The following is a 10,726-nucleotide window of genomic DNA, read 5'->3' on the forward strand; positions in this document are numbered from 1 at the left end:
TGAAATCACAGGGCTATCATTGTTTATTTAGGATCTACGGCTTAAACAGAAGAATGTGTGACATGAACTGTGCCCAAAGAGAACTCTAAGGATTTTGAATTGTTAAGAATTAATTCTCAAAATGAGCATATGTAGCCACTGTGTGTGTCCCGATGTCTAATAAAGAGTTGTCAAAAGTGTTTATTCAAGGATAAATCGTAAGCCTGTGCTCATTCACAGCTTACTAAACATCAACAGTAACCACAGCAAATGTTTAGACCGGCGATTTTCAACCGGTGTGCCACACCAGTTTTTAAAACATGCAGTGCTTGACTATTTAGTCAGGGGCACTGATCTCCTCCCCCTTAGATTGTCAAATAAAACAAATGACAACAGCCAACACAACAATAGCTCCGTAGTTGCAGCGTCGGTCCTCATACCAAACGGTCTTGGGTTTGATTCCGGGCCAAGGGCACGCACCCGGGTTGTGGGTTCGCTACCCGCCCCTGATCAGGCATGTGCGTGGAGGCAACCAGTCGATGTGTCTCTCTCACATCAATGTCTCTCTCTCTCTCTCTCCTTCCCTCCCTCCCGTCCACATTCTCTAAAATGCAAAGGAAAAAAATATCCACTAGTGAGGATTAACAAAACGAAGACAATTATAAATTATACTTATTTTTTTGTCAGATCAGCAAAAATATATTTATGGCGTGCTGCAGAATTTTAGTAATTAGTTTATGTGTGCCATGAGATGAAAAAGATTGAAAATTGCTGATGTAGACCAGGAGTTGACAAACCAGGGCTTGCTGGCCAAACCCAGCCCAATGTCTATTTTTGTAGGAACTAAGGATGTTGTGTGTGTTTTTAACTGGTTGGGGGAAAAATCAAAAGGAGAATAATATTTCACAACATGTACAAAGTAAAGAAGATTTGAATTTCAGCATCCACATCTCAAGGTGACTGGCACACAACCACACTCCCGCGTTCACGGATCGTCTGCGGCCGCTCTCGCACTGTGACTGCCAGCTGCAGGGTCGGGATCGCCGTCCGGCCCGCACAGCTGAGAATATTTACTCTCTGGCTCTTGACAGAAAAAGTTTGTTGACCTCTGGTTTAGACCAATAACAGATTTCTTAGGGGGAGAGTATTTTATCACTGACGTGGTTCAGAATTGCCTTATACACAGCGATAATAGAAAAGCAACTAATAAAATAGGGTTTGTTCTCCTTTTTGAATTTTCAAAAGACAGTGCCCCCCTTCATTGATAACGCCTGGGGCGGGCTGCGCCCTCATGGGCGCTAACTGGATCTTTACTATTCTCCTCATTTTGGAGAGGGGGAAGCTGAGGCACAAAGAGGCCAAGTAACGGGCTCAAGGTCACAGAGCTTGCGAGGAGTGGGGCTTGGGTTGAACCCAGAGAGTTGTAGCTGTGATGTCCCCTCTGTGCTCGATGACATGGCAGAGCCCCGATCATCTGCCTGACGTCGCCATAAGCACTGCCCCCCAGGGGCCAGTCCGGCTTCAGATCCCGGCTTTGGATTTTGGCATCACTGCTTGCAACTTTGGGCAAGACATCTCTTCTCTGAGCCTCGGTGTCCTCATCTATAAAATGGTTATGACAAAACCCCCCACTCATTGGGGGTTTGGGAGGATCCACATAGTTAGCACAGTGCCTGGTAGAGTGAGTAATCAATAAATACTGGCTGTGGGGTTTTGTTTGTTTGTTTGTGGTTTTTTTAAAAAAAATATTTTTATTGATTTCAGAAAGAAAGGGAGGAGAGATAGAAGAATCAATGATGAGAAAGAATCATTGATCATCTGCCTCCTGCACCCCTCTCCCCCTACCCTGCCGTCCCCCACTGGGTATCAAGCCCTGACAGGAATCAAACCGTCACCTCCTGGTTCATAAGTCGATGCTCAACCACTGAGCCATGCCTGCTGGGCCTAGCTCTGGTTTTTATTAGACCTGGAAGCTGGGCCTAGGAGGAATGGCACTGTTTTTCTTGGAGAAAAAAGTGCAAAAGAGTGAGGTGTTGAGAGGATTCAATGCACAAAGTGAGTTCTCCATGCATGCTTGCATGTAGAAAATTGCATATAAAAAGAAACCAATGAAAGATAAGAAATTTCGTCCTTGCCAGAACCGGTTTGGCTCAGTGGATAGAGCGTCCGCCTGCAGACTCGAGGGTCCCGCGTTCGATTCCGGTCAAGGGCATGTACCTTGGTTGCGGGCACATCCCCAGTGGGGGGTGTGCAGGAGGCAGCTGATCAATGTTTCTCTCTCATTGATGTTTCTGGCTCTCTATCTCTCTCCCTTCCTCTCTGTAAAAAATCAATAAAATATGTTTAAAAAAAAAAGAAATTGCGTCCTTGTCAATCCTCTTTTAAACCTTCTGATTAAATAAAAAAGCAATCAATTGGGTACCGATGTGTCTTAAACACTTATTTTCTTTTTTTAAAAAAAATATATTTTATTGATATTTTACAGAGAGGAAGGGAGAGGGATAGAGAGTTAGAAATATCGATGAGAGAGAAACATCGATCAGCTGCCTCCTGCACACTCCCCACTGGGGATGTGCCCGCAACCAAGGTACATGCCCTTGACTGGAATTGAACCTGGGACCCTTCAGTCCACAGGCCGACGCTCTATCCACTGAGCCAAATGGGTCAGGGCTAAACACTTATTTTCTAATGTTGTTTTAACAGAGTCACCTAGTCCAGAACCTTCCAGAGGCAATAGTAGCTGCCTAGAATTTAATAACATTGTTTCTTTTTTAAAAATTTATTTTATTGATTTTTTACAGAGGAAGGGAGAGGGATAGAGAGTTAGAAACATGGATGAGACAGAAACATCGATCAGCTGCCTCCTGCACACTCCCCACTGGGGATGTGCCCGCAACCAATGTATATGCCCTTGACCGGAATTGAACCCGGGACCCTAGAGTCCGCAGGCCGATGCTCTATCCACTGAGCCAAACCGGCTAGGCCTAATAACATTGTTTCTTTTCCCTTGCCCCTGTTTTAGGTACCTGGTGCTCTTCTTTTAGTTTACCCTAGTGTTGTAATGTTTCCTTTAAAGATAAATTTGTTGAAGAAAAAGGTTGGTCCAATCTTCGGCTTTATCAACTTCGCTTTATTCCTTTGATACATTTATTTTAGAAAACCACTCTAAAATGGTAAATTGAGACCAGTACCAGAGACCCCAAATAGAAGGGAACTGTAAAAAGTCATGCCCTGTGAAAATAAATGTGATCAAGTCCTGCCGAGGGTTGTCCTGTTCCAGGCGGTGACCTCTCTGGCATTCTCTAACCTGGAGATGCTGGCGGAGATTAGAGGCCTTCTGCTGGGGCCTGACGGACATTCCGGCCGAGAAACCTCAGGGAGGAGAACCAAGGCTTGGTGATTCCTTAGCTCAGCTGGGCCAGCCTCGCTCACCTGGGGCGGAGGGCCTCTCCACACAGGTACACAGCCTGGCCCATGACTCAGTCGAACACCACTCCTGATCAGATTTTCCCTGGGATTAAACATTAATCCCACGTTCGACCTTCTTATAACCTTTAGATCAGTGGTCACATTTGACAGACAGGAAAACGGAGGCTCAGAGGGGAGAGGTGACTTCGTGGTGTCACAGCCAGTGTGTGGCTGAGCTGGGGACAGGGTGTTGGTTTCTTGGCACCCAGTCCAGAAAGTAATTCTGCACAAGATAGGAAATTTATGAACTGATTTGAGACAAGGCTGACATTTGAACTTGGCCTCGAGCAGGCCCATTTCTCTTGGGATCTACTGTGCACGTTGAGTGTGGGGCTCATTCCACAGGTCTATTGAAGCCACTTGGCTGGTGGGGGATCCTTCTCAGGGCTGGGGGGGGGGGGGGGCACATCAGTGACCAAAACAGACAGGTCCCTGCTCCCTGGTGTAAACAGATAACATAGGTGCGTAAACAGAGCCCCTCGAAGGTGTATGCAAGAGTGACTGGGGCTGGGGTGACTTTGGCTGGGGTGATAAGGGCAGCTTCCTAGGGAGGTGACCACTGAGCCAACACCACCAGGGTTGGGGTTTGTAACAGCTTTGGAAAGGTATTGTGGGTTGACGTGTGTCTTCTCCCCACTCCACCCCACCCCACCCCAAATTCATATGTTGAACTCCCAACCCCCAGGACCACAGAATGTGGCAGTATTTGGAAATAACATCTTAACAGATGTGATCAGTTAAAATGAGGTCAATAAGGTGGGCCCTGACCCATGTGACTGGTGTGCTTATATAAGAAGAGGACATTTGAACACAGAGACCCGGGGAGAAGACAGCATGTACAAGCAAGGAGAGAGGTATCAGGAGGAACCAGCCCTGCCCACACCTTGATCTTGGACTTCCAACCTCCAGAACTGGGAGATAATACATTTCTGTTGTTTCAGCCACTCAGTCTGTGTCACTTTGTTTCAGCAGCCGGGACGCACTCAGTGCCTGGAGACCCAGAGATGCCTCCCACCCCGCCCCCTGGGCACCTTCCCAGGGCCCCAGGTTGGAACGGGAGGAGACACCCTCTCTGTTCCTCCCCCACAACCGGAAGGAAGCTGAGAGGACCACACCTGAAGCCAGCAGAGCCCTCCTTTGGCCGGTGAGAGGTCCGCTTCGACCTTGGACCCACCAGCCATAAAGCAATCACCGGGATGAGATGGTGGCTAGACATGGAGGGAGGGTGGGGGTGGGAGAAGCGGGGTGGGGGTGGGAGATGCGTGGGGGGGCCGGCCGTGTTTGCTGGTCCAGGCTCAAGGCCTTCATGGGGCACTGCCCCAGGGACCACTCCTCCTGAACCACCTTCCTGTGTGAAGCTAAGAGTGATCCCTGAGCCCTAACGGGTTTGGCTCAGTGGATAGAGCGTTGGCCTGCGGACCTAAGGATCCCGGGTTCCATTCCTGTCAAGCACGTGTACCTCAGTTGCAGGCTCCTCCCCAGCCTGAGCCCTGGTCAGGGCGCGTGCAGGAGGCAACCAATTGATGTGTTTTTCTCGTATCGATGTTTCTCTCTGCCTTTCCCTCTCTCTTCCACTCTCTCTAAAAATCAGTGGAAAAATATCCTTGGGTGAGGATTTTAAAAAAAAACCCACACAACAGTATCCTGATACCCAGGCCTTTTAACCCTGTCCACACACATGTCCCACCCAGCCCCTTCTAGAAACTTCCAGAGCCATCACAGGACTGACCATCAGCGTTTTTCCCGAGGGGAACAAAGCCCTCAGTCCCCTCTCTTGCTTCCCCTTTGCTCACTCTGCTCCAGCCCCGTGCACCTCCTACTCCAGGGCCTTTACACTGACTGCTCTCTGCTCTCAGCACTTTCCACATTCCCACCTGACCACCTTATATAAAATTACAAGTCACCCCCACACTCTCCACCTCTCTTTCCTGGTTTCTTTTTTTTAATATGTTTTTTTTAATGTATATTTTTATTGATTTCAGAAAGAAAGGAAGAGGGAGAGAGAAACCTCAATGATGAGAGAGAATCATCGATTGCCTGCCTCCTGCACGCTCCGCACTGGGGATCGAGCTCTAAACCCAGGCATGTGCCTGACTGGAATCAAACTGCTGACTTCTTGGTTCATGGGTCAGTGCTCAACCACTGAACCACACTGGCCGGGCCCTGCTTTATTGCTATACATGGTCCCTTAATATTACTTATTTTCTTGCTTATGCACAAATGATATTATTTAGCATCTGTCTCCCCCAATAAGCTCCACTGGGATAGGGAGTGGGGAATATTTATGTTCCTTGCTGTGTCCCCAACACTGGCACACAGTAGGTGCTCAATAAATAGTGGTCGCAGGAATGAATGAATGAATGATTGGACATAACATCCTTCATTCTTTAGGAAGGGCAGAGGGAGCCCATTCCCCACCAAGTTTTCCTCCATGGTGTTTGGAGACCCTGATTCACGCCCTGTCTTCACACACTCCCAGGAGGCCGGAACTTTCTGGAAATGCCGCAGAGGATGATGTAAGAGGAGAGAAGAACTGGGCAGTCTCCAGGATTAGGTGCTAATCAGTTAGCATTGCCCAAGAGGCAGATCAGAGTTCCCCCTCTCCCCCAGCCCCTGGCCTGCCCCCGCCACACCCGTGTCACAAGGGTTTTACTCACTCCCTGGCAAGGCCATATCCCAAGGGAGGGACCCAGAGGAGGGGAGGAGGAAGGGGGCGGGGGAGGAGTTGGTCAAGGAGCTGCTGCTCCCAGAACCCCTCGCTTCTTCCCTGCAAAACCGGCCTTAGAGAGAAGCCAAAAGAAAGGGGAGGTGACAGGGTGACAAGGGGCAAGCCCCAGTCTGGAGCAGAGGACCTGGGCGTTGTCTCGGCTGCGGCTGACTCATGGCCACAGTGAGTCATAACCCCTTATTAGCCCCTCTGCCCGCCTGTGCGGAACGGGGACTGTCGTTAGGGCCAGGCTTGTGCGATGGCCAAAGGGCTGAGGCCACCCAACTGTGACAGGCAGGTGGGCATCTGCCAAGCGTCTCAGGGCTGGAGCACAACGTATTTCTCATAGAGACTCATCCCAGTAATAATAGCAACAACCGTGATGCCGGCCGGGTTTTCAGACCTGACTCTGCGGAGGTGCCTTCCAAGCATTGCGCATGTTTTAGTTCATTGAATCCTCCCAGCAACCCCATGGAGCAGGTCCTTTATCCCCTATTTTGCAGATGAGGAAACTGGCAGGGAGAAGCAGTCACATAGTGACAAGTGGCAGACTCAGGATTTGAACCCAGGCCCTGTTCTAACTCAGCACTGTCTGAGAGAAATGTCATGTATCACTTTAAATTTTCTAGCAGCTACATTTTAAAAAGCACAAAGTAAAAATAACTTTCATCTGAATATATTTTTGTTAATCTAAATGATTAATAAATCAAGCTATTTTCATTTCAACATGTGGTCAATATCAAAATTATGAATATGGTACTTCATTTTTTCTTCATACTAATCTTGTACATCCAATGTGTTTATCAATTTGGTCACTAAATCTTTATTAGAAATCCTTGATGTGCACATATGGAGTTCAGAAAGTTTATAGTAAAAAGCGTAGATTCACAAACCCGGGTTGTTTCATGTGTACTCAAAATTTGTCCAGTAAGTGACTTGAGTATTGGTTTTAAATTTTAAATGAACAAAAATGAAGTAACATTGGTACTCGATCACATTCTTTATACTTCAAGTGTTCAATAGCCATAGTGGCCTGTGGCTCCTTATTGGGCAGAGCAGGTCTAATCTGCTAAACCTTGCTATCTATATTAATAAAAGCATAATATGCTAATTAGACCAGATGTCCTTCCGGACCACCATCCAGACAACCTCTCAGACGAAACCACGGCGGGCAGGGGCCCAAACCCCTTGCACGAATTTCATGCATCAGTTCTCTAGTTTCTAATAATAGCAAGTTCCAACTTTTTCTGAAAAGGACCAGATACTAAATATTTTCAGCTTTGCAGGCAACAGGGTCTCTGTTGCAACTGCTCAACTCTGCCATTGTATACAAAGCAGCCACAGACATTCCATAAACAAATGGGTGTGGTTGTGTGCCAATAAAGCTTTATTTACAAAAACAAGCAGAGAGCCAGAATTGGCTTACAGGCTGTAGTTTGTCAGTTATACACTAAACACAGCAGTTATATTTATAGATGTTCAGTTGTGCCTTCTCTAAGTATTGAGTGGGCAGCTACTGTGTGGCAGGCATGGTGCCAGGCACTGGGGATACTGCACACAGTAGATGATTGTCCCTATTTTACAGATGAATCCTAGCTGGAGACTTTATTTTTTGATTATTTTTATTTTTTAAATATGTCTTTATTGATTTTAGAGAGAGAGGGAGAGAAAATCAATCGGCTGCCCCCTTCATGCCCTCTATTGGGGATCGAGCCCACAAGCTGGGCATGTGCCCTGATGGGGAATCTAACCAGCAACTTTTTTTTTAAAGGGGAGAATGATGGTTTTTATTTTAATTGTAATATATTTTATTGATTTTTTACAGAGAGGAAGGGAGAGGGATAGAGTTAGAAACATCGATGAGAGAGAAACATCGATCAGCTGCCATCTGCACACTCCCTACTGGGGATGTGCCCGCAACCAAGGTACATGCCCTTGACCGGAATCGAACCTGGGACCCTTGAGTCCGCAGGCTGACGCTCTATCCATTGAGCCAAACCGGCTAGGGCCCAGCAACGTTTTTAGGTGCACGGGACGACACTAACCAACGGAGCCATACTGGCCAGGACATAGCTGGAGACTTTTAGCTCTTCACCCCACACCGTTTCCTCTCTCTGACTAGCTAAGCTCCTGATCCAATATAGATGAAGGGAAGGAGCAAAAGGCATTTTTGTTGCCTAACACAGAATAGACAATAAATGTGTGTTGAGCCCTGGCTAGCTTTGCTCAGTGGTTAGGGCATTGGCCTGTGGACCGAAGGGTCTCAAGGTTCTATTCCCAGTCAAGAGCACGTACCTCGGTTGCGGGTTTGATCCCCCAGCCCAGGTCAGGGCATGTGTGGGAGGCAACCCGTTGATGTTTCTCTCTCTCTCTCTCTCTCCCTTTCCTCCCACTCACTCAAAGAAAAATAAATGGAAAAAATATCCTTGGATAAGGACTAAAAAAATAATGATAATAAACAAATGTGTTGGATGCATACCACAATAAAGAAAACATATGGTGCCATGTTTATAATATTGTCCCCTGTCAGTATGTACAAATAATCCTTATTCATTTTCACAGTTACATAATATTCCATTATGCGAATGCATCAGACTCTATTAATCAATGCCCTCTTGATGGATTTTTTTAAATGGATGTTTTGGTTGTTTCTAAATGTTTTATGTGCATGGTTTATCATATATTTTGTATACTTTTTATTGAAGTAGGATTAATTTACAATAATAATGCACGTCTTATGTGTGTTCGATTTGATGAGTGTTGGCTGAGTAGTATTGTGTGGTATGGATATACCAGCTTGCTTATCTATTCTGTTGTTGTTGGATATTTGAGTTCTGTCCAGTTGGGGACAATTATGAATAGAGTTGTCATGAACATTCACGTTTTTTTGTGAACATACACTTGCGTTTCTCTTGGGTAAATACCCAGGAGTGAAATTGCTAAGTCATATGGTGAATAAATGTTTAACTTCGTAAGAGACTGCCCAGTTTTCCAAAGTTTACCAAAGCGATTGGGCCATTTTGATTCCCACCAACAGTGGGTGAGAGTTCCAATTGCTCCAAAGCTTCCGACAACATCTGATGTCTATCTTCTTATTTTAGTCATTCTAGTGGTTATCTCTCAGCGTTTTCACATGTCAGAAATGGTTCAGAATAAATCAAGTAAAAATGAAAAACAGAACACACCTATACAAGTATGTTTGGGAAATGCTACAGACTCTGTTCCCTCCAAGGGTGTAAAGGCTCTGATAAGTCCTGCACAGCTGTCTATTGGCGCAGTGTTCCCTCATCTGGTTTGGCCACGGCATCCCTTTGGGGCTGTGTTTCACACGTAAACATATTGGTGGGATCTATCATGGACATTTGAAGTAGGCGTTGTGTTTAGTCAGTGGGATAATGTGATGTCAGGGGCATCGAAAAGGCCGGCTCTCCCTCAAATGCTTATCCCTATCCTACTTGTTCAGACATTTCTTCATTGGGATTTAGGGAAGCCTTCTGAAGTCTATAATTATAAACATGTAAAGAAATACAAATATCCTGGGGAGGGGGAGTAGGAGGGTCTTAACCTCCATGAAGATATAAATGAGTAATGCCACCTCCTTTTTTTCTGGCAGGTTTTCACAAGAGGAGGAGGAGGAATCCTATTTCAAGGGAACCTGGACTCCTGAGAGTCAGGAATGGGGTGAGGGGGAGGCAGAGAGAAGTCCAGAAGTCAGATTTCACCTACTTGGTACACCTGCCAGGACGGGCCTGGCGCGGTGCCGCCACAGCGAAAGCTGAGTAAATATTATGACTGGATCGCCAGAGACAAGCCAAACCAAACAAACCCCTTAAAGATCCGCCTCAGAGGGATTGCAAAGGAAATAGGCGAGATCCGGGAGCCAAGGACGAGGTAACGATACCAGCATCCAGAGGGGACAGTTACTGTAACGCAGGGTCTCCCCCGGGCACTGCAGACATTGGGGTCCTGTCACTCCCTATGGGGCTGTCATGGACACTGTGGGGTGCTAAGCAGCATCCCTGGCCCCTACCTACTCGATGCCAGGAATATTCCTCAGTTGTGACAACCAGAGATGTCCCCAGACATTGCTCAGTGCCCCTGGGGGAGGGGGGGGCAACTGCTGCAATGTAACTTATTGTTGGATACAAGAAGCACATCATGTGTGGCACATAGTAGGCCCTCATTAAATTTTTGTTGCATGAATAAATAATGACTGATGCATTGAGAAATATACACCAGGATGTAAATTCCTTGGGAGCAAGGAGGGTTTTTAGTTACCGCTGTAAACCTAGCTCTTAGCATCATGCCTGGCATACAGAAGTGTTGATATAGCTGTGTATTCACTAAGTTCTCAACAGCTTCCTTTTTTTTTTTTTTTTTAAGAATCTCTGCCTTTAAAACAATTTTTTTTATTGATTTTATAGAGAGAGGGAGAGAGAGAGAGAGAGAGAGAGAAACACCGATGAGAGTCATCAATTGGCTGCCTCCTGAATGCCTCCTACCAGGGACCCAGCCCACAGCCTGGGTGTGTGCCCTGACTGGGAATCGAACCAGCCACCTCTTGGTGCATGG

The 10,726-nt window shown here is 46.6% G+C and overlaps 1 long non-coding RNA gene across 1 annotated transcript; it reads left to right on the forward strand.

Annotated features, from left to right (window-relative positions):
• Positions 1–4,541: 4,541 nt before the first annotated feature.
• LOC139010845 (uncharacterized) lies at positions 4,542–10,362 on the forward strand. The gene is made up of 3 exons (XR_011471564.1): positions 4,542–4,598; positions 5,839–5,963; positions 9,768–10,362. It is a non-coding gene; the product is annotated as an uncharacterized lncRNA (long non-coding RNA).
• Positions 10,363–10,726: the final 364 nt, after the last annotated feature.

Source organism: Myotis yumanensis, unplaced genomic scaffold (genome assembly GCF_028538775.1).
Source record: "Myotis yumanensis isolate MYYU_CA2020_CCGP unplaced genomic scaffold, mMyoYum1.0.hap1 SCAF_5, whole genome shotgun sequence".
In the NCBI taxonomy this organism is placed as follows: Eukaryota; Metazoa; Chordata; class Mammalia; order Chiroptera; family Vespertilionidae; genus Myotis; species Myotis yumanensis.